Source organism: Orcinus orca, chromosome 13, assembly GCF_937001465.1.
Source record: "Orcinus orca chromosome 13, mOrcOrc1.1, whole genome shotgun sequence".
Classification (NCBI taxonomy): Eukaryota; Metazoa; Chordata; class Mammalia; order Artiodactyla; family Delphinidae; genus Orcinus; species Orcinus orca.
In genome coordinates, this window is record NC_064571.1 from 57,358,215 (window position 1) to 57,379,159 (window position 20,945).

The following is a 20,945-nucleotide window of genomic DNA, read 5'->3' on the forward strand; positions in this document are numbered from 1 at the left end:
AATGCACAACCCAAAAGTTGAAAATTATGTTTTATTTGGCAGACAAAACTGAGGCCTGAAGCCCAGGACGCAGCCTCTCAGTTGACAGAACACAACACTGTGAAGCCTCCCAGACCAACCCCACTGGCTCCCATAGCACTTTGCTCCCACTTTTGTACAGCTCTTGCTGTGGGATCCATGTGACACGTGCCCCATTCTGCCGTATTGTATATTTCTTTGTCTACCATGTCCCACCCTGATTACATTCTGCCTCCTGTCTTTCCACACAGTCTATCTCCCATCCAGACGTGAGCCTTTGACAGCAGGGAACCCATCAGGTACCACAGATTCCATGCACAAGGATGCCTGGGGAAGACTTGCAATACGCATAAGGAATGAAAGCAGGAAAAACTTCTAAGTACAGTACAGCCCATGTAAGAAACTACAAATAATTGTTTTCAAGTCTTTCTGGTTTGACTAGGAAAAAAACATGATCAACAATCTAGTTGCCAGGCTGGACTGTAGGCGTCAGCCACCCCTAGAGTTGATTATATACATTTTACTTAAAACAACAACAACAACAACAAAAAACCCACAGAGGTCCAGGAAAGTGCAGACTCTTGCTCCGAGTCACAAAGCTGAGTAGGACAGAGGAACACATTCTAAGTCAGGGCCCAGGACTGCCACAGACTTCTGACCCAAAGTGGGACCAGGCCACACCCTCCACTAACCTCCCTGTGGCCTTTGAGTGAAGCCACTTCGTTAGCATATAACAATGGAGACCACCAAGGTGCCCTCCCATTTCCTTTACATTTAAGTGCCCAAAGCAGTCACCAGTTGCCTCTATTATCATTGCTATTAGCTGAAGTTAAAGGGTTTTTATTAAGACTCTAAGACCCTCCTTCTCTCCCTCCCTTCGCCCCACCAGGTTAGCTACAGAATGAATTTCCAAAACAGTCAATCACTAGTACTATTATCATGGTGATCAGCATTATACTGAGCCCTTCTTTTATATCTTGGAATCTTTCTGAGAAGGCAAGTTCAAGATTCCCTGCTTAAACGAATTTCAAAAACCAGAATTTTTAGCTGGAAGTACTTCCAAAGGTGTAGAGGTCTCAGGCAGAAGGCCTGGTCTGGGATCTCAACCCCACTCACCACTGACCTGGGGGAGCTGGAACCTCTGGGCCTCCATTTTTATATCTGAAAGCCCTCTGCCCTTGTATTCAACATTTCTGAGGATTGTATGATGCAGTCTCTGGAAAACGGTTTATCAACTTTAAACCCTCTCGAAAATCTGCCAAGCACTAGCCACAAAACTAGAAGCCTGACACATTTTATCGAATGAGTGAGGAATTATACTATATTCTTATCTTACATACAGGAAGCTAGATTCCTCCTTGACACTCCTCCCCATGCACGAGTTCCCCCCTCCCATTTTTTATTTTTTTCTTTTTTTTTGCGGTACGCGGGCCTCTCACTGCCGTGGCCTCTCCCGTTGCGGAGCACAGGCTCTGGACACACAGGCTCAGCGGCCATGGCTCACGGGCCCAGCCGCTCCGCGGCGTGTGGGATCTTCCCGGACCAGGGCACGAACCCGTGTCCCCTGCATCGGCAGGCGGACTCTCAACCTCTGCGCCACCAGGGAAGCCCTAAAAATCTTGATGGTCTCATGACCAAGCTGTTTTCTGTTGCTGCCATCACGGGGACCTGGAGTGCTAGAGGCCTCTAATCTCTGAGACTTAAAGCATTCTGCTGATCAAAGAATGGGTGGTTCAACGTCAGATATCAGTTGGTCGTCAAATACAGGCTATTGCCAGATAGTTAGGCAAGAAATGGAGGGAGTGGTCCTTGGTATTCAGTGCTACTCTCTTCACACTTGGGGATCTGTAACAGGAAGTTCTCAGGAAGATTCTAACAATGTAAGCCCAAGACCTGCATTCTCTAAGAAGCCACTCACGTTCCCAGCTGCCACACAGAGCTGGGCCATGTTTATCATTTGGGACTCTGTTCCCCTGACCATAGATGACTGACGTAGGGAGAAGAACACTGACTCAAGTGGGCCAGTTACTCAGGAACCTCTGGATGGGACAGGTACTTGGGAGTCGGTGTACTTGATCGAGGAGTACATACACATTTTGGAATAATGGGGTGGGGGGCAACTATTTCCCCCATGAGCACAGAGAAAGTTCATCTGCAGGGAAAGCAGAATAAGGCAGGGGTCATCAGTGTAGAAAGGAAGAAGGGAAGAAAAGAAGAAAGAAAGAAAGAGAGAGAGAGACAGAGAGAAAGAAAGAAAAAAAAAGAAAAAAGGGAGCACACACTGAAAAACTGAAAAAAATGGCTGCCTTGGCACCTCACAGTTCCCCCATTTCCAGATTTCAATCCCTCCTAAGCCCAGCTTTTATAACTTATGAGTTCTGTCTTCCTTTTTGCCTAAGTTGATCTGAACAGGGTTCTGTTATTTACAAGCAAGGAGCCGTCATTAATTGACAGGTCCTGGGTAAGGGCCTCAGTGGGAGAAGTGACTAGAATAGATATTACTGAGAAGACTTCGGAAATACCTAAATCCTATCAAGAGGCTGAAGTATATCCTTAGGATTGAAATGGATTTAGTGAAAACTGTAACCTAATCAACTGTTACTGTGACCAAAGAAGGGATTCCGAAGGACACAGGAGTCTTGTGCAAAATGAGTGCTTTGCAGTGTTTATTAAATGACTAAAACTAAAAGGCAAACATCAAATTGGGGAAAAAAACTCACAACAAAGGGAAAAGACTTTTTCTACCTATATCATTTTTACCTCTCATTTTGGCAAAGATTTCTACAAAGTTAACACCTAATATTGGCTGTAATATTGTTTTGTCCATCCACAGTTGGACCCCTTTTCCTCCTTCACCAGACTCAACCCTTGATGACTGAATACGGCACGTGATGTATACCAGAGCCCTCCCCTGGTGTTTTTTGTTTTTTTTTAAATTCCAGCCAGAGAAAGGGAGGAGAGTGGTAGATGTGAGGCTCTGAGGCTGATATGACAGACAAATTTCCAGTTGAGCAGAAGAAGCCATTCCTCAGCAGGAAGCAAAGATGCAGACAATGCAGAGAGAAAGTGGCATTTGAGTATCTGATTCCAGTTGTCTCTGAGGCCAGCTGCCCCTGCCCTTCTCACAGTTTGGTTACATGAGCCAATAAAGCCTCTGGTTGGGACACCTGTGCTCTGGTCAAACCTGAGCCATGAGGGACCACTATAAATTCCTAATCATCTAATTGCCTCTGAGGCAGAAGTGCCGTAGAGATGGTCTACAACCTGCCCCTGTGCACAGACATGATTCACTCTATGCCCTCTCTATTGTATGAGGCCCAGGGGGAGATCTTTGGAGGGTCAATGCTCCTATGGTTTATCTTTTGTCTACATGCTCATGCTGAAAGCTGCAGGACCACTCTGTGGGTCCTTTCAGAGGGACGCAGATCATCAACATGGACCCAAAAGGTACGAATGTATTGCTTATGCCAACATTTATTTTCTCTTCCTTCTTAGTTGCAGAACTCTGATTTTATTCAAGGCAGCAATTCACCTATCTAAAGGTATTTCCAGGAGGAGGGATAAATCGGGAGATTGGGACTGACATATTCACACCACTATATATAAAATAGATAACTAATAAGGACCTACTGTATAGCACAGGGAACTCTACTCAATACTCTGTAATGGCCTACGTGGGAAAAGAATCTAAAAAAAGAGTCGATATATGTATATGTATAACTGATTCACTTTGCTGTACACCTGAAACTAATGCAACATTGTAAATCAACTATATTCCAATAAAAAAAAAGGTATCTCCCATCCTCTCTTGAAGCTAGGTGTACCACGTGACCAAGTTCTGGCCAAAGACATGCAAGTAGAAGTGTTGTACGGTACTTCTGGGGAGTCTCCTTAAAAGGGAGGAAAATGTCTTATTCCCTCCTTTTTCACCTTTCTCCTGCTTCAAATGTGGATTTCTAATACTATCTTGAACCATGAGACAATAAACCAATGATAGCTCCACTACCATCCAGGACCTGGGTTCCTTCTACCTTGCTGTTCACCTTCATTAGCTCATTGTCTCAAGGTCCAAGATGGCTGTAAGAAGTCCATGCAACACCTCCAGTTGCACATAATAGACAAAGTCAAAAAAAAAAAATAGTGCATAAACAAGATTAAGGTTTGTCTCAAATTTTTTTCCTTAAGAGATAAAGTTCTGGGAATTCCTTGACGGTCCAGTGGTTGGGACTCTGCACTTTCACTGCCAAGGGCCTGGGCTCAACCCCTGGTTGGGGAACTAAGATCCCATTAGCCTCGCCACACAGCGGAAAAAAAAAGAGAGAGAGAGATATAATGTTCTGTCTTGTTTATGCTGCTGTTATTTTGAGCTTTGTGTGTTATATGCAGCTGAACCTAATCCTCCATCAAGTAACCTAGGGTGGGCACTGGAATGTACTGGAGTCAGTGATGGGTCCAGTTCTAGGCTGATGTGAGTAAAGAAGTACTGCCCCATGGGAATCTGCTCCCCACCTTCAGAATCCTCCCAAATTTCCTAGAATCTTCCATCAAGCAAACTGAATAGGTAGACTCCATCTGAGCTCCTGACAGGAAGAAGACTGAGAGAGATGTTGCTCTTTCTTTAAAATATTTATATTTATTTATTTATGGCTGTGTGGGGTCTTAGTTGTGGCACACGGGATCTTTCGTTGCAGCGCGTGGGCTTAGTTGCCCCGCAGCATGTGGGATCTGACCAGGGACTGAACCCGCGTCTCCTGCATTAGGAAGGCAGACTCTTTTTTTAAAATAATTAATTAATTAATTTTTGGCTGCGTTGGGTCTTTGTTGCTGCGCGTGAGCTTTCTCTAGTTGTGGCGAGCGGGGGCTACTCTTCGTGGCGGTGTGTGGGCTTCTCATTGCGGTGGCTTCTCTTGTTGCGGAGCACAGGCTCTAGGCACGTGGGCTTCAGTAGTTGTGGTTCGTGGGCTCAGTAGTTGTGGCTCGTGGGCTCTAGAGCGCAGGCTCAGTAGTTGTGGCACATGGGCTTAGTTGCTCTGCAGCATGTGGGACTTTCCCGGCGCAGGGCTCGAACCCATGTCCCCTGAGTTGGCAGGTGGATTCTTAACCACTGTGCCACCAGGGAAGCCTCTGGAAGGTGGATTCTTAACCACTGGATCACCAGGGAAGTCTCCAGGTGTTTCTCTTAAAATTTGTCTCCTTATTGAGGGCAAGACTTCAGATTTCCTATAAAAAGGTCCCTGCTTCTTTGTTTCCCCACCTCAGGAGATCTCTCTAGGGCCCAGAGTCTAGACTACCACTACCCAATAATGTGAGCCACATATGCATTTAAAAATTTTCTAGTAGCCACATTAATAGAAGTAAAAAGAGATAGGTAAAATTAATTTTAATACTATACTTATCCTGTATATACAAAATATTACCATTTTCAACATAAGCAATGTAATCAATACAAACAGAATTATTACAATTGTATTGGATCAAATTTAATCACTATAAAAATTATTAATGAGATATTTTACATTCCCTTTTTTGTTCCAAGTCTTTGAAATCCAGTGTATCTTTTACACTTACAGCGCATCTCAATTTGGGCTAGCCACATTTTAAGTGCTCGGCAGTCCCATGTCACTACCATATTGAACGGAGCAAGTCTAGACTCTGCCTCTTCTCTCCTTCCAAGCCAGCCAGTTCCATCTTTTTGTCTCTGGTTGTAATCTCATTGTGAGGTTATTGTCTGTCTGCCTGACTCCTTTGGATTGATGTATTGTTTGGAGTGCCATTAAACCTTTTAGATCTTCTTTGCCCCCTAGTCCATATAGTCATGGACCAGCCCATCTCCATTCTTCTCCTAGCCTGGACAAGCCCAGTTGTTTAAAAGGGAAGTTCAGAGGGGTGAAGTTCCTTAGGTGTTTCTCAAATACTCAGCTGATCCTTCACATGGGCAGTCTCACACTACCGCTACCTAAATGCCAAGGGTTAAGATCTTGAAAAGGAAACAGAAAGAGTGGGAGGTAAAAATCACCCGATGAGTGAGCTTATTCTTCATGTCAATCACTTGGAAAACTGACAAGTCCTCAGATTGGAAATAAAAACTGGGATACCAAAAAAAAAAAACAAAAAACTGGGATACAGGCAAGGTGAAGGCAAAAGGGCTTTCTCTCTTTTGCATATCAGTTGCCCATGGGCAGGTGGTTGTCATATGGCCCTTGGTCCCTAAAGACAGGTGAGGCCCTGGAACATAAGGGCTCAAGACCAGGGGCTGGTGAAGTTGTAATTTCTGTGGGTAGAGCAGTAATCTTCAGGGAATTCCTGGGATGGCCAGTGGTTAGGGCTGTGTGCTTTCACTGCCAGGGCCTGGGGTTTAATCCCTGGTCGGGGAACAAAGATCCCACAAGCCATGTGGTGCGGCCAAATAAAGAAAAATACAAACAACAAAACACAAGAGCAGTAATTTTCAAACAGTGCCCTGTGAAGTTCCCATTTGCAGAGATCTCTGGGGGCTGCCTGGAAAAGGACACAGCGGGAGAAAAGGGGATGCCTAGTGGGTAGAACTCTGTGCTCTCCAAGCTCCGCCTCAACCTGACCGGGGCCTCTATTATCTATTTAAACATTAAAGTTTTACATACTCTTCATTTTTTAAATGGCTTCACTACTTAAAAAAGCAAAACAAAACAATCGAAAACGGCTGAGAGGGCTTCCCTGGCGGCACAGTGGTTAAGAATCCGCCTGCCAATGCAGGGGACACGGGTTTGAGCCCTGGTCCAGGAAGATTTCCCATGCCACGGAGCAACTACGCCCGTGCACCACAGCTACTGAGCCTGCACTCTAGAGCCCGTGAGCCACAACTACTGAGCCTGCGTGCCCCAAGTACTGAAGCCTGCGCGCCTAAAGCCCGTGCTCCGCAACAAGAGAAGCCACCACAATGAGAAGCCTACACGCTGCAACAAAGAGTAGCCCCCGCTCGCCACAGCAAGAGAAAGCCCGCACACAGCAATGAAGACCAAATGCAGCCAAAAATAAAACAAATAATAATTTTTTTAAAACAGAAAATGGCTAAGATAGATGAAAAAACTGATGCTCAGAGAGGGTAGGTGATTTTCCTGATATCACACAGCTAATCATAGGGAAAGCCAGGATTCAAATGACCAGGTCTATCTCCTCATACTAAGCTCTTTTCACAAGAGAAATAGGTAATTTCTTTGGCTGGCTGTAAAGATATGTGCTGTCTAGAGAGTCATGGGACCATGGAGAAAGCCCATGCTATCTCATGGAAGGATGGCTCTTTAACATGTAGTGATAGTAATTGGGTATTACAAACTCCTGCTGAGAATGTGGCCCTAACAAGAAGAGGAGAGGAAGTCTTGGGACTCCACAAGAGAATACTGACATTTTATTTATCAAGAAACGGCACTTTGGGACTTCCCTGGTGGTCCAGTGGATAAAACTCCATGCTCCCAGTGTAGGGGGCCAAGGTTCAGTCCCTGGTTGGGGTACTAGATCCCACATGCATGCCACAACTAAGAGTCCCCAGGCTGCATGGAAGATCCCTCGTGCTGCAACTAAGACCTGTGCAGCCAAAATAAATAAATAAACAAATAAATAAATATTTTTAAAATTAGCTTTAAAAGAAAAAAGGCACTTTTTTTTTTTTTTTTTTTTTTGTCTGCACTGTGCGGCATGTGGAATCTTAGTTCCCTGACCAGGGATCGAACATGTGCCCCCTGCAGTGGAAGCACGGAGTCTTAACAACTGGACTGCCAGGGAAGTCCCAAAAAACAGCACTTTTTTGTAAAAAAGAAAAATTGTTTGAAATACGTGAGAAGGTTGAACTTTGAGTTAACGTACCTTCTCTGGCTCTTCAAGCCTATATTGTCTCAGTCGACCTACAACACCTTGGAGGTCAAAAGGACTTATGCCTTAAAGGGTTCATAGCTGCACATGAGTGTGGTCTCAGGACCACATCAAGCGGTTCTCCTTCCACTCTGAACATTAAGACACATTTTCAGTAAAGAAGGGAAGGAAGGAAGAAAGGGAGGGAGAAAGAGAAGAGAGGAAGGGAGGGAGGAAGGAAGGGAGGGACAGATGGAATGACCAACAGGAGACATAGTTAAGCAGGTCTCTGTATACCTCCAACACACTAAGCATGTTGCTGCCTCAAGGCCTTTGCACTCCTTCCCTCTTCTCCAGAAATCCTCACACCTTACTCCTTTCCTTCACTGACGTTTCTGCTGAATGCAGAGGCCTGCCTTGACCACCCTAACCAAAAGAGCACCTACCACTGTGCCCCTGCTTTTTCTTCGCAGCACTCCTCAGCATCTAACATGCTGTATGCTTACGTTAAGAAAATTATTAAGTTTTATTTCACAGTTGTGAGGAGTACTGGCAGGTATTTTGTATGTTTACTTTTTTTTTTTGGGGGGGCTGCACGGCATGGCTTATGGGATCTTAGTTCCCCAACCAGTGATTGAACCTGGGCCCCGGAAGTGAATTGCTGGAGTCCTAACCACTGGACAGCCAGGTAATTCCCTATACTTACTTTTTTTTTTTTTTTTTTTTTTTTTGCGGTCCGCGGGCCTCTCACTGTTGTGGCCTCTCCCGTTGCGGAGCACAGGCTCTGGACGCGCAGGCTCAGCGGCCATGGCTCACGGGCCCAGCCGCCCCACAGCATGTGGGATCTTCCCGGACCGGGGCATGAACCCACGTCCCCTGCATCAGCAGGCGGACTCTCAACCACTGCGCCACCAGCGAAGCCCCTATACTTACTTTTTAATGTATCATTTCCTTTCTCCACCAGAATGTAAACTCCCAAGCTACAGTAACTTCATTTTGTTCTTTTGTTCAGTGACTTCTTTTTGTTCTATTTTCAGACAATAGAACAGTGCCTAGTACATAGGAATTTCTGAATGAATGTTAAATAGAAGAACGAACAAAATGAATAAATCATCGTCCAGGCATAATGGGGGTTTGGGAACAAATTCTAGCACAGGCCATCTTCCAGGGCGCCCAGAGACGAGGGTGAATACGGCTGTCCTCAGGGTGCCTGTCATTTCTCTGGATTCACATGGCAGAGCACACTGAGTATTGGCAGGGCCAAGAGACATTCCAAGGTATGCATTAGTCATCTTGGCAGGACCCTGGAGGCCTCCAGAGAATAGTGGGACACAGAACCATGAATCCTGGCCTCACCCAGAAGGCAAACAACCAGCTATGGGAGTTGGCAGCCACCCCTGTACCTGCTTTTCTCTGGGGCTGTGTCTGGATGATGGAGCTCCTGGTTATCAGATTGGTGTTGGTTCTGAGCAATGATTTCTAGGTCTGGGTGGGGTTATCTGGCAGTGGACTTCTTCAGGTGGCATTTGGAGTCCTGGGCACTCAGGCTACCTGGGAAAGCATGGACTGACATGGCAGTTCTTTCTCTGTGGCAAAGGAGAGGTTGAAATTGAAATGCAGAAGGAATAGGACTCCATGCACCTGCCATCCCTCACCCTCAAGTGACCCAAGAGGATTCAGGTTTTGGTAATTCAATTGCATGTCCTAGAGTATTGGGGCCTTCAGGTTGAAAGTTGGCCTTCAGACCTGGAAGGTGGCCTTACTGCAGGTGTCTCTTTTTTTTTTTTTAATAATAACCAGAAAAAAAATTTTTTTTCTCTTCCACCAGTGCCAAAATACAAGGTTTTAGGGCCTTAGTGCTTGCAGATTCTGAGAGAATGTAGCACCACCTCAAGACTGGATGCATCCATCTTTAGTATAAATCGTGGATGAGGGTATGTGCAGACAGAAACAGGGTGAAGAGGGTCTTAAACTTCCCAAAATGATGGTTGCAACCATTCCAGGTGAATAGAAAGTTTTGTTTTTTTTTTTCCGGAGACCAATCAAAGGGAAGTTGTCGGAAAGAGAGGAATCAGACCAGCAGTATAGTCTGCAAAACCCAGGAACCGTTCTGTATCTTTGATGCCTTCAAGAGTTTCCAATCTAGAACCATGATCATCTTTGCTAGTCAGCATGACCTGGCTGAGGAAGTACCTTAGGATGGACACCTCAGGCCATGATAACACAGTGTCTCTGTTAATGGAGAGGTGATTGTATTAGTTGTGGGAGAGGGGGTTTCTAAATGACAAGTCGAAAGAGAATCCCCAAATTCCGTGGCTTAAAGATCAAAGAAGCTGATTTCTCTCTTATATAACCTCAGAAATGAGTGTTTACGTCAGCAGGTAACTCTGCCTTTTTTTTTTTTTTTTTTTTTTAAGGTAACTCTGCTTCTTGAGGTCATTTAGGGGCCAGGTTATTTCTCCCTGTGGCTCCTCCGTCTCCTCTGGCTTACCTTATCTCCCTGGTTGAAGCAGGGTCTTTCCAGATTCCAGCAGCAGGGAGGGAGGAAAAGACCCTGTCACAGCCCACATTTTTTTTTTTTCTTTTTTGGCCATACTGAGTGGCTTGCGGGTTCCCTGACCAGGGATTGACCCATGCCCTTGGCTGTGAAAGCGCAGAGTCCTAACCACTGGACTGCCAGGGAATTCCCTTTTTCTTTCTTTCTTCCTTTCCTTTCTTTTTCTTTCTTTCTTCCTTCCTTTTTCTTTTTTTTTTACATTTAGCATTTTGAGGCCAAGTTCAAAGAATATAGGTTGAACTGTGAACCCCTTTAGGGTAAAGACTAATTAAAAACTCATCTTTGTATCCCCAAATTCCCAGAATCTAGCACAGTAACTGTACATAAAGGGTGCCCAATAAATATTTGTTGAAGTTCGTGTTAAGGTTCTTTTGGTTACAAGAAAATATTATTGGGAGCTTAGTGGAAAGCTTCTCTAGAACTGAAATATAGGAGCTAAGTAATCAAGTCTTGGAAAGAATAGGAACTAGCATAGCCACAGGGACCTTGGCAGCTAGAGGTCATGGACACTTTCTCTAGGGCAATACTCTGGTTTCTGCTCCCCAAGCCCTCAGGCTTGATATTGATTCATTGAATGCTCCAGATTTACAGGCAGGAGAACGTGACTGCTCTAGGCTGGACCATCTGTCAAACCCTATCAGCAAGCCCCAGCCTGGAGCAGGGAGGAGAGACACAGAAATGACCCCTGGGTGCCACCCATGTATTGAACCTGTTTCCAGAGAAAGGAAAACTGTCAAATGAATTATTATCCAAATGCCTGACCACATCCTGGTTCAGGAAGCCTTACAAGCTTCAGTCTGTAAAGTGCTGATGCCCAGCAGGGGAGCTGCAGCAGCCAGGGTAGGACAAGTCACTCAAAGTAGCTGAGCCTCGGAGGTGGTTTTGAGACTGTGGATGAGTTCGGCACACACACTGGGCGGTGGTGATCTTGGCGGAGCCCCAGCTTGCCACTTTTACACCTTACAGCTTTCCCAGGAGACTCTGGGAGGCACCTTGAGGGTCTGATAAACCCCAACCAGGGACTTGCTGAGTCCTGACTGCTGGACTGCTGGGGAATTCCCAGTTATCTCAGTTTCTGGGGTCAGGAATATGGGCATAGCTTAGCTGGCTGCCTATGGTCCAGAATCTCTCACAAGGCTGCAGTGTATTTGTTGACTAGGGCTGCAGTCATTACAAGGCCCTACAAGGGGTAGGATCTACCTTCCAGCTCCCTCCCATGGCTGTTGACAGACCTCAGGTCCTCTATGACTGTTGGCTAGAGACATCAGTTTCTTGTCATGTGGGCTTCTCTGTAGAACAACTCAGAACAGGACAGCTGACTTCCCTCAGAAGATAGAAGCCATAGTCTTTTTGTAACCTAATCTTGGGAATGACATCCCATCATTTTTGCTGTATTTTATTTGTTAGAAGTGAGTCACTATGCCCAGTCTACACTGAAGGGGAGAGGATTACCCCAAAAAATCATTGGGAATCATCTTCCAGGAAGCCTACCACAGCCAGTCCCAGAGATGTGATGTCAATAAAGAGTTTGTCACTGGTCTGTCAGTTCTAGGAGATGCCAGGACAGAGGAATGAGATATTTATCGAAGTCAAGGACTGGAGGTCAAAGCTAGGAGCTGAGATTCCTGGGTGGAGGGGCCAGGCAAAAAGGAACCAAAGAATGAGGGAGAGCCGATAATAGAAGTGGCCTGAGATAGGAAAAAGTACAAATGATTCAATGGGGCACTGAGAAACCAGTTTTGGGAAGCCTGCTCATAACACACAGATGTTCTCTCTTATGCTTATGGGGCAGAATCTTGAGGCATGAGGCTGGGCAGAACAGATGCAGGTGGGTGGTGGTACAGTTACACAAGCTAGGAAATAATGAGGGTCACTGATTTGTTCTGAGACAAGCTGATTTTGTAGTGCCTACGGAACATCCAGGTGGTGTTCTCTGGGCAATTGAAAAAGGATGGAAGATCTAGAAAGAGCCTGCACGTGTAGGGTTGGGAACACAGTTAGATATGGGGGCAGAGGCAAGAGCAGTGGCCAGCAAGGTAAACTGAGGAAAAGTCAGATCCTTGGGCAACTACTACTAAAAGTGTCTCTAACACACTTGCCTTCCCCCTTTGAGACCTGTCATGAACCTGCTACTACCCTGATTTGTGTCTACATTTTTCTTGAATTCCACGGCATTTTTTAAAAAAATAAATCTATTTTATTTATTGTTGGCTATGTTGGGTCTTCATTGCTGCACGCGGGCTTTCTCTAGTTGTGGCGGGAAGGGCTATTCTTCGTTGCGGTGTGTGGGTTTCTCATTGCGGTGGCTTCTCTTGTTGCGGAGCACGAGCTCTAGGCGTGCAGGCTTCAGTAGTTGTGGCTTGCGGGCTCTAGATCGTAGGCTCAGTAGTTGTGGTCCACAGCATGTGGAATCTTCCTGGACCAGGGCTCAAACCCATGTCCCCTGTATTGGCAGGTGGATTCTTAACCACTGTGCCACCAGGGAAGCCCTCCACTGCATTTTTTTCCCCCCACTGCATTTTTTAAAAGAATAAACTTTATTTTTAGAACAGTTTTAGATTTACAGAAACATTGAGAAAGTAGCACAGAAAGTTTCCATATATCCCACACTCAGTTTCTCCTATAATTAACAACTTACATTAGGATGGTACACTTGTTACAATTAATGCACCAATACGATACATTATCATTGACTATAAGTCCATAGTTTATTCAGATTTCCTTAGTTTTTTAACCTAATGTCCTTTTTTCTGGCCCTGGATCCCATCCAGGATACCACATTACATTTAGTTGTCATGCCTCCTTAAGCTCCTTTGGCTGTGACAGTTTCCCAGACTTTACTTGTTTTTGGTGACCTTGTAGTTTTGAGGAATACTAGTCAGCTATTTTTAGAATGTCCCTCTGTTGGGATTTGTCTGATGTTTTTCTCATGATTAGACTGAGGTTGTGGGTTTTGGAGAGAAAGACCACAAAGGTGAAGTGCTATTCTCATCACCTTGTATCATTGGTGATGTTGACCTTGATCACCAGCTGAACTTGTTTGCCAGTTTCCTCCTCCTGAAGTTACTCTTTTTTTCCACCTTTCTATACTGTACTCTTTGGAAAGACGTCACTATGAGCAACCTACACTTAAGGAATGAGGAGTTATCCTCCACCTCCTTTCAGGGTAGAGCACCTACACAGGTTATTCAGGATTATTCTGCATCGGAGGTTTGTTTTTTCTCCCTATTTAACCAATCATTTATTTATATTAGTATGGCCTTATGGATATTTATTTCATACTCTGGGTTATAATCCCATACTACTTTATTGTTTTACTCAAATTATTCTAGCTCTGGCCATTGGAAGCTCTTTCAGTTGACTTCTCTGTTGCTTTGACATACCACCATATTGTGATACTTTTTGTTTGTTTTCGCTTTTGTTTTTTATAATAGTACTTCCTTACTTTCTGGCAGTTTACTGTGTATATTTCCTGCCCCAGGAGTAGAATCAGCCATTTCTCCAAGGATTCCCGGTTGCTTATATTTGAGAATGGTATTAGAAACTAAGATCTGGGCACTGGGTGGGCTCAACTGTATTTTCATCCTTTACTATTCCCTGACTTAAGGTAAAGTGTGCTACACGTTTGCATAAGCCTACTTTTGTTTCCATTTTGGCTTCTAATTTCTTTGTATACTTTGCTACCCATTCTCTCATTTGCTTTCTCTCTACTTTTATTTTATTTTATTTATTTTTAAATTTTTGGCTGAGCTGCACGGCTTTAGGGATCGAACCCGGGCCCCAGCAGTGAAAGCGCCAAGTCCTAACCACTGGACCGCCAGGGAATTCCCATCTGTCTACATTTTAAAGCTGCTTAAATGGGCTTTGGCTAGACTGATATCCATGGGTTGTCACCACTAAATTCTTCAATCACATTTACTGTTTCAAGTCTAGTCATAAGATCCTGAAGCCATTTTCTTCTTCCGAATGTAAAGGTATTGCCATTTTGTAAAATAAAACTCTAACATTTGCCTTGAGTTTGTAAACCTGTAAAAATTAGAATTCTATGAAATCTTTGTTGGGGAAGGAGGGAGGGAGTCATTTGGACACCTAGAGCACTGGGTTGGTTTGGGACCCTGAACTAGAAAAGGCTTGAGTTTCACAAAGATATGTCCATTTTCTGTGCTTAACAAAAAGCCTGGAATGAAGGAAAGGGGAGCAGTATTTATGGTGCTTTTAATAATTTATCTTTGCTGCTGCCACCCTGAAACCGAAGCAAGGCCAAAAATCCCTCTCCCTTCAGTTTTACACAGACTGAGCTCTTACATAGAGCTTTTCAAAATACACACACCCCACACACACACACAAATGAAAATGTAAAAGTATAGATTCTTTACAAATAGCATAGAAATAGAGAGCTAACAGAATACAATTTTTTTAAAAGCACAATGGAAATGTACAACTCTTTTATTTAAAAAATTATAAATTATTAAAGGACATAAAAATGAATAAATCGATAGTTAAATTACACCCATCAATTGATCCAGTATCATGATATGGTGCTAATGCTCCCCAAATTACTATGTTCCATTAAATATGTTCATGTCCTATGACCCAATAATACTTCTAGGAACATAACCTATAAAAACTTCCTCAGAGACATGTGCAAGGAAATTTTAGCAGCACTCTTTGTAATACAATTTTCTTATCCTAAGGTAACCATGATTTGCCCAATTGTCATTATTGCAGACCTGGGATTCTCCAAGCTCTCACTTCTGCCTCTCAGCCTGAGGTGGAGGAAGGGGACCAGTGTTCCTGGGTCTGATGGGAGTCTGAGATCCTTCCAGGGCCTTCCTGGGCATGGGTCCCTATTTGCCCCACGGAACAGCCTGGGTACCTGGTCCTCTCCGGTTCTCCTAATTCTCAGCTCCCTGAATCCAGCAGTCATCATCTGGGCTTCAGGTCAGCTGGGTCTAATTTTCCAAATATCCCTCCTGGTGGCCCTCTTTCTCTGCCCTGGAAGTTCTACCCTTTTCTCTATCCTGTGGTCGCTATCCAAAGAATACTTCTGAAGGTCCTGATAAGCCTGGTTATACTCTTCCTTATTGCTGAGTCTCTGGCTAGCTTTATTTATTTACTTATTTTAAAATATTATTTATTTTATTATATTATTATTATTATTATTTTTTGCGGTATGCGGGCCTCTCACTGTTGTAGCCTCTCCCGTTGCGGAGCACAGGCTCCGGATACGCAGGCTCAGCGGCCATGGCTCACGGGCCCAGCCACTCCGCAGTATGTGGGATCTTCCCGGACCGGGGCACAAACCCGTGTCCCCTGCATCGGCAGGCGGACTCCCAACCACTGCGCCACCAGGGAAGCCTCTTGTTTTGTTTTTTAATTTATTATTTTTTTGGCTGTGTTTGGTCTTTGTTGCTGGGCACAGGCTTTCTCTTGTTGTGGCGAGTGGGGGCTACTCTTCGTTGCATTGCACGGGCTTCTCGTTGTGTTGGCTTCTCTTGGTGCAGAGCATGGGTTCTAGGCGTGCGGGCTTCAGTAGTTGTGGTATGCGGGCTCAGTAGTTGTGGCTCTTGTGGCCCTCAGGCTTAGTTGCTCCACAGCATGTGGGATCTTCCCTAACCAGGGATCGAACCCGTGTCCCCTGCATTGGCAGGTGGATTCTCAACCATTACGCCACCAGGGAAGTCTCTTTATTTTATTTTTATTTATTTATTTTGGCTGTGCTGTGTCTTAGTTGCGGCATGCGGGATCTTCATTGCAGCATGAGGGCTTCTTAATTGTGGCATGCGAACTCTTAGCTGCAGCATGCATGCAGGATCCAGTTCCCTGACCAGGGATAGAACCCAGGCCCCCTGCACTGGGAGCGCTGAGACCCACCCACTGGACCACCAGGGAAGTCCCTCTGGCTAGCTTTAGGTGTATTGTCACCACTGTTCAGGTGGCCTCTGGAGGCCACTGACTTCTTAACTTGGAGTCCATCCCTTTTCCGGGGTGCTGCCACTGCTCTTTCCTTCCCATGCCTTCTAGTGGCTCTCTCAGGTTCTTTCTTTAGCTTCTGAAATGCTCAGTTCTAATGATATTTGTTAAACCAAGAAGATTGACCTACTCAAGTTCAATGACTACAAATCCTTTCTCAGTCAAATTGTGAATAGGGACCAGGTATTCCAAGTAGTTCTCATTTTATCCCTTAGAATCCCTCCAATCCCAGTTGGTTTTTGCAATATAAATCACTGCAGTTTAACATCAAAAAAATACTTTAAACATCTAACAAGGTGCTTGCTAAGACAGAGATAAAATGGGGTGTCCACTGAAGGGGTAGCTGAAAACACTAGCCTCTCCTATGTGCCTAGTTGATTACTTAGCAGGTGAGAAGTGAGGGCAGAGTGAACATTCTTCTGGGAGATCTCATGGTGACGGAATCAAATTAAGTGGCAAAATTACTTGCATACCTCACATTTTCACCGTCTGAGAGAATTGACTGCTTGCGTGGCACCATTAAAACTAGTTTTCTTAAGGGTTCTATAAGTAAGGGGATGTCTCATCTCAGTAATGTTTAATCTATATAGAATATAAATATCACGCTTGAGCTGGTTACTAGGGTGAAATCACAATGAGCTATAAATTGAAAGTCTTGACTAATATTGATTCAGTGGAAGTTGTATTCACAATTTCTCCCTTTCTATAGTACCTGTCACTATTGAGATAGACCACTAGTTCAGTCATTGACATTGTCAAAGTTAAAGGCGCACTGTGTCTAGAGAAAAGAATGCCTTGTCGGGCTTCCCTGGTGGCGCAGTGGTTGAGAGTCCGCCTACCGATGCAGGGTACATGGGTTCGTGCCCCGGTCCGGGAAGATCCCACATGCTGTGGAGCGCTGGGCCTGTGAGCCATGGCCACAGAGCCTGTGCTCCGCAACAGGAGAGGGCACAACAGTAAGAGGCCCGTGTACCACCAAAAAAAAAAAAAAAAAAAAAAAGAATGCCTTATCATCAAAGGAAACCTGGTAAACCTATTTTCTTCTTTCTTTATAGATTTACGTGGACATTTGCTCTGCTGCCATTGTTCTTGTAATTTCATCCATCACAACAGAAGCTAGTGAAAGGATATAAAAAGCTTCTCAGTGTCTTGATACAGAGATTTTTATTTGTGATTACTTTCCTCTGAAAAGGAAAAATCCTACCTGGAAGACCTAAGGTACTAGCAAATCTTAAGCAGAGGGCAAGGTTCCTTGCAAGCAGAGGAAGGTCCTATGGGGACAGGATCTGAGGTTGCACATCCACACGGGCACATGGAGTTAAAGCCAATACTTACTTCAGCATTTTTTGCTGAGCCATAGGCTCTGTTCTCTGACCCAGGCCTGAGACAGGCTTATACCAATCTAATTGCTTTGGCTCCAAACCTTCTTTTAAATCTGCAAGTCTTCCAGATTGCTATACCTCTTAGCTTTCCACTAAGAGCTCATATATATATATATATATATTTTTTTTTTTTTTTTGCTACCCTGTGAGAACATGTATCTCAGGGAAAACTGAGGCAAATGCCTGGGGGTCTTGCCATAGTAGGGTAATGGGATCACACACACCAGAATTGAATTATTTTATCTCCAGTTAAGAACTGGAGAAAAAGTCTGTATTTTAAATCGTGTACCTTGGAGAAAAATGCAGTTGCTGTTGAAGAGTAGATCGATTATTAATTGTGGTACCAATGCTATTTTGGTTGCATCTACAATGAGAAGATCATTTCCAGGAATATCATACGCTTCGCTTCAGTCAACCCCAGCCCCAATCCTTCCTCTGAGGCAGAAATAATAGTGCTGAGCATAGAGGGGGAGGAGGGCTGGATTGTGGGGCAGGGAAATAGATGGTTACAGGGACATAAGGATAAAAACAGCAGGTGTTTTTCAAAGCTGACTCCTAAACCAGTTAATTTTGGTTCATTAATGTTGGTAAAGGCAGCTCTCCTCTTTGCAGAATGGATAGAACACAACAGGGAACTTTCCATTCATTCTGAAAATGTCTTTGATTTTTCTTGTGAGTAGAACCCTCTCTCAGGCTGTTTGAATATGCCCTGTGATGTGATAAGGGGCAGAGTCTGGGAATTCCTCTCTCTCTTACTTGGCTCTCCCACTTCCTTCCCATCTGGGCTCAAGACCTGCTTTGCTGGAAAGCTTCACTTCGTTAACCTTGAGCACCCAATCAAGCACTTGCGTCTCTGAGATGTCCTTCTACCACCAGGGCAACAGCCTTTTAAATTTCTTTCCTTGTTTCCTATAGTTTGTGAGCCAAGACACACAGAACTGCTAGATCCACATCCAGTTCCTTCTGGACAGTTTGTTTTTTTGGAAACAATTTTATTGAGATAGAATTCACAATTAGCCCATTTAAAGTGTTTAATTCAATGGCAGACAGTTCTTCTTTCCTTGCAGCCCCTGCTCTGCTTCCACACTCTCTCCTTCCTCCAGGGACAGGAATGGGTGGATGGTGGAACACAGACATGACTGGAGCTGATTCTTAGAACTTTTCTAACTAAAGCACCTGCTGGGTAAGGAATATAGGGGCACCCACTGACCCAGGGTTGGGGTCACCTAAATGAGTAGGGCTTCCACAGGAAGCTGGCATACACTGTAGTACAGGGGGAAAGCAGCGCCAAGATCTCTGCCAGGATGCCAACCAGTTAACAAAATTGAAGTGGTTTTTCAGAAAGAGCCTGGATTTCTCAACTTGGTCAATTCCTCCCTCACTATATGCACCCACTGATACTGCCAGTTCAGCTCTCAGAGAACATTTATTTATTTATTTACTTATTTTAAATTTATTTATTTTATTTTTGGCTGCATTGGGTCTCTGTTGCTGCGCGCAGGCTTTCTCTAGTTGAGGCAGGCGGGGGCTACTCTTCGTTGCGGTGCACGAGCTTCTCATTGCGGTGGCTTCTCTTGCTGCGGAGCACAGGCTCTAGGCGTGAGGGCTTTGGTAGTTGTGGCACGAGGGCTCAGTAGCTGTGGCTCTTGGGCTCTAGAGTGCAGGCTCAGTAGTTGTGGCGCACGGGCTTAGCTGTTCTGCTGCACGTGGGATCTTCCTGGACTGGGGCTCGAACCTGGGTTGCCTGCATTGGCAGGTGGGTTCTTAACCACTGCACCACCAGGGAAGTCCGCATTTAAAATTTTTAATAGACATGGTCAAATGTACTGAGCTTTTTTATACTCTGGAGAAATTGAAGGGAGTCATCATGACAGATACTATGAAATAGTGCATTCAGGTCCAGTCTGAAGGAATTGTCAACATTCAAAGATAAGCTTAGGGACTTCACTGGTGGTGCAGTGGATAAGACTCGAGCTGCGAATGCAGGGGGCCCGGGTTCGATCCCCGGTCAGGGAACTAGCTCCCACATGCATGCCGCAACTAAGGAGCCTGCCTGCAACCAAGACCCGGCACAACCAACCAAATAAATAAATACATTTTTCTAAAAAAGAAGTTACATTCTAATGAAGAAACAAAAGATTAAAAACAAATGAAGTTCAAGGTTTAAAATAATTTTTTTTAACTTTTTTATTATGGACAATTTCAAATAAATACAAAAGGGGAGAGACTAATATAATGAACCCTATCACCCAGCCTCAACAGTTATCAACTCAGGGCCAATCTATTTCATCTATACTTCCAGTCCACTTGCCCCTGCCCTTGGTTATTCTGAAGCAGATAGCAGACATTATATCATCTCCTCCTTAAATATTTCAGGATATGAAAGCGACTTATTGAAGATTAGTTGTCTTGCAGAATGACCCACATTCAAGATTTGTCAGATTGCTTCCTCTGGTATCGCCTAACTTGTTCCTCCCTTCCCAGGGGTGTTTGATGCTGGGTAGAGAGGAGAGTTGGTGGTGAGCCAGCATGCAAAGCAGGAGAGCCTGCAGAGACTTTGGGTTTCAGTACTGGGTCTGGTACTTACTAGGAGCTGTGGGTTCTTGAGCAAGTCTAACATTCTGAAGCCTCATTTCCCCATCTGGAAAATGAGGGTAATAGTAAGAGCCTTTTTGTGGAAAGCTGAGCATGTGGCGCCACATAGAAAGGGCTCTTGGTCACTGTAAGAAGCAAGAGACCTGGAGTGACGGTGGGCAGAAGGGTGGTCACATCATAATGCAATATAGCAGCAGGATGGGGGTGAGAGCTGGGTGAAGGTAAAGGAGAGGGGTCTTTCTGCAATGGCACCAAAACTGTATTTTGCTGTTAATGATGAAGGGTAGAAGAATATCCCACCCTAAAATACGTCACTTTGGCATAAGGATTATTTTGAGCACTTAAAAAACATCAGGTACAAAAAGGGTGCTCTGACCTCCCCCTTTTCTTTCTAAAATCAGGAGATAAAACCCCAATTTGAAAGATGTCTTCCCTGTACCATGAGGAAAGTACCATTCTTATCATCAAGGACAGAAGTTGAAGCTGAGGGAATTCTGTATAAACAGACTTTGTTAAAATAATTCTTATCTTCCTTTAGCCTCCCCATATATTTTAGTTACTTTTCTACAGTTGCCTCTCTTTGTTCAACCTTGTAT

General features: G+C 44.5%; 1 long non-coding RNA gene across 2 annotated transcripts in view; it reads right to left on the minus strand.

Annotated features, from left to right (window-relative positions):
- Positions 1 to 20,945, minus strand: part of LOC117199476 (uncharacterized) — a 40,592-nt gene that overhangs the window by 14,822 nt on the left and 4,825 nt on the right. Inside the window, exon 2 of one of the 2 annotated variants that reach the window (XR_007470884.1) lies at positions 17,207 to 19,498. The exons of the other annotated variant lie outside the window; for it this stretch is intronic. This is a non-coding gene — a long non-coding RNA (uncharacterized LOC117199476). Of the gene's footprint in view, positions 1 to 17,206; positions 19,499 to 20,945 lie in introns of those variants that run through there. 2 annotated transcript variants of the gene reach the window in all.